Source organism: Gorilla gorilla, chromosome 5, assembly GCF_029281585.2.
Source record: "Gorilla gorilla gorilla isolate KB3781 chromosome 5, NHGRI_mGorGor1-v2.1_pri, whole genome shotgun sequence".
Lineage (NCBI taxonomy): Eukaryota > Metazoa > Chordata > Mammalia > Primates > Hominidae > Gorilla > Gorilla gorilla.
The window spans coordinates 48,283,659-48,287,329 of NC_073229.2; positions in this window are offsets into that span (position 1 = coordinate 48,283,659).

The window sequence follows — 3,671 nt, forward strand, 5'->3', positions numbered from 1 at the left end:
TCCACGCGCCTCAGCCTCCCAAAGTGCTGGGATTACAGGCGTGAGCCACCACGCCTGGCCGAATTTTCATAAATGATTTGAAAGAAAATGAGCTCTTTTTTTTTTTTTTAGACGGAGTCTTGCTCTGTCGCCATCCTGGAATGCAGTAGTGTTATCTCGGCTCACTGCAACCTCTGCCTCCTGGATTCAAGCGATTCCCCTGCCTCAGCCTCCCGAGTAGCTGGGACTACAGGTGCGTGCCACCACTCCCGGCTAATTTTTTTTTTTTTTTTTTTGAGACAGAGTCTTGCTCTGTCGCCCAGGCTGGAGTGCAGTGGCGCGATCTCTGCTTGCTGCAAGCTCCACCTCCCGGGTTCATGCCATTCTCCTGCCTCAGTCTCCTGAGTAGCTGGGATTACAGGCACCCGCCACCACACCCAGCTAAGTTTTTGTATTTTTAGTAGAGAAGGGGTTTCACCTTGTTAGCCAGGATGGTCTCCATCTCCTGACCTCGTGATCTGCCCGCCTCGGCCTCCCAAAGTGCTGGGATTACAGGCGTGAGCCACCGCGCTCGGCCGAGCTCTTAAAATACAGTAAAAACTTTAAGCTCTCTTTAAGGGTTCTTGTGGCTTGTTGCAGGAGATAGAAGAAAGGTGAGAAGCAGGCAGTAAATGGAAGCAGAAAGAAAGAGACACAAAGTTGTGACCACTAGGTTGTGACATGTTTGGGTTTTTTCACTTGAGCTGTATACTTCTTTGGTATTTCACGCCCTAGCCTGGTCCTTAGATTATGTCTTCTCAGGTCTTCTCCCAGTGCACACAGCAACAACAGACTGACCTGAACACCTCCGCCCACACACACCAAGCCTGGGCAAGGGGAAGGTAAAACTACCCACTTTGGGCCTACATGCAGTGAGGCCTTTCAGATACTGATAAAACATTGTTGCCCCCTCATGTGGCCAATGCTGGAAATACAGCTGAGACACGTATTCCAGGGCAGTGTAGCAGCCTCAGCAACTGGGAATTTGTTGGAAATGCATATCTCGGGATCCATCCTGACCTACTAAATCAGAATTTTGCTGGACCCTACCCCCAATCTGTCTGTTTTTTGTTTTTGTTTTGTTTTTGTTTTTGTTTTTGTTTTTTGAGATGGAGATGGAGTCTGGCTCTGTCACCCAAGCTGAAGTGCAGTGGTGTGATCTCGGCTCACTGCAACCTCCACTTCCCGGGTTCAAGTGATTCTCCTGCTTCAGTCTCCCAAGTAGCTGGGATTACAGGCGCGAGCCACCATGCCTGACTAATTTTTGTATTTTTAGTAGAGATGGGATTTCACCATGTTGGCCAGGCTGGTCACAAACTCCTCAGTCACCTCAGGTGATCCATCCGCCTTGGCGTCTCAAAGTGCTGGGATTACAGGCATAAGCCACTGCATCCAACCCAAATTTGTTTTTTTTTCTTTCTTTCTTTTTTTTTTGAGACCAAGTTTCGCTCTTGTTACCCAGACTGGAGTGCAATGGTGCGATCTCGGCTCACCACGACCTCCACCTCCCGGGTTCAAGCAATTCTCCTGCCTCGGCCTCCCGAGTAGCTGGGATTACAGGCATGTGCCACCACGCCTGGCTAATTTTTGTATTTTTAGTAGAGACAGGGGTTCTCCATGTTGGTCAGGCTGGTCTCGAACTCCTGACCTCCTGATCTACCCGCCTTGGCCTCCCAAAGTGCTGGGTTTACAGGTATGAGCCACTGCACCCGGCCCCAAATTTGTTTTCTAATAAGCTCTTCAGATGATCCTGATGAATGCTAACAGACTTGAAAACCGCCGTTCTCAACCCACATGTTAAAACATGTTAATATCTTCAACTGCCCCATATCTGCCACACACACTCCCCCCCCCCCCAGAGTGATGTATCCTTTTTTTTTTTTTTTAGATGGAGTTTCACTCTTGTTGCCCAGGCTGGAGTGCAGTGGCGCAGTCCGCAACCTCTGCCTCCTGGGTTCAAGCGATTCTCCTGCCTTCCGAGTAGCTGGGATAACAGGCGCCAGTAACCACACCCAGCTAATTTTTGTATTTTTAGTAGAGATGGGGGTTTCTTCATGTTGGCCAGGCTGGTCTCGAACTTCTGACCTCAGGTGATCCAACTGCTTCGGCCTCCCAGGGTGCTGGGATTACAGGTGTGAGCCACCACGCCCGGCTTTAATTTCTGGTTTAAGAAGAGTGGAGGCCAGGCACGGAAATGGGGAAATGGAGTTTCCCTATGTTGCTTAGGGTAGTTTTGAACTCCTGGGTTCAAGTGATCCTCCCATGTTGGCCTCCCAAAGTGCTGGGATTACTGGCTTGAGCCACCATGCCTGGCCAGAGCCACTTTGGGAAGAGCAGTCTATACTTACCCTTTTGTTTTTTTGTGACGGAATTTTGCCCTGTCACTCAGGCTGGAGTGCAGTGGCATGATCTCGGCTCACTGCAACCTGCACCTCCTGGGTTTAAGGGATTCTCCCGCCTCAGCCTCCGGAGTAGCTGGGTTATAGGCACCCAGCTAATGTTTGTATTTTTAGTAGAGACGGGGTTTTGTCATGTTGGCCAGGCTGGTCTCAAACTCCTGACCTCAGGTGATCCACCCACCTTGCCTTCCCAAAGTGATGGGATTACAGGCATGACCTAATATGCCTGGCCTTTTTTTTTTTTTTTTTGAGACAGGGTCTTGCTCTGTTGCTCCGGCTGGATTGCAGTGGTACAATCATAGCTGTGAGTTTGAACCCCCAGGCTCAAGTGATCCTCTCGCCTCAGCCTCCCAGGTAGCTGGAACTAAAGGCATGTGCCACCGTGCCTAATATTTTTTGTATTTTTTGTACAGACCTGGTCTCCCTATGTTGCTCAGGCTGGTCTCAAACTCCTGGGCTCAAGTAGTCTTCCCACCTCGGCCTCCCAAAAGTGCTGGGATTACAGACATGAGCCACTGATACCCAACACTAACCTGGCTAAGGTCACCCAGGCTGTAGAGAGGTAGAGCTGGGACAATGGCCTTTATCTGACTCCAGCATCCTCAGGATTTCCTCCCTTATCTGTAGAATGTGGATAAGATGACCAAGAACACATCCTAGAGGGCACGATAGCCAGTATAGGACTGTTATAGGAACACACATGAGACGTGTTAAGGAAGACTCAGAAAGATGAAAACCAGGAAAGAGCCCTGTGGCCGAGATCTACTCTGTATCCTAGAGTATTTTATGTACTTTTTGAAGCATTTTTTCACCAGTACTTAATAGCAACTGTTAGATCAAGCATTAGCTCCAGAGGAGTAAAAATCAGATTCCACAGATTTGTACTAATGTATCTAACACAGGTGGTAATGGCTTTAAAAAAAAAAACAAAAAACGAAGAACAGTCCAGGCCGGGCGCGGTGGCTCACGCCTGTAATCCCAGCGCTTTGGGAGGCCGTGGTGGGCAGATCACGAGGTCAGGAGTTCCAGACCAGCCTGGCCAACATGGTGAAACCAAGTCTCTACTAAAAATACAAAAAAATTAGCCAGGCATGGTGGCAGGTGCCTGGAATCCCAGCTACTCAGAAGACTGAGGCAGAAGAATCCCTTGAACCCAGGAGGCAGAGATTGCAGTAAGCCAAGACTGCACCACTGCACTCCAGCCTAGGCAACGGAGCGAGACTCCGTCTGAAAAAAGTCCAAATACACCAGGGG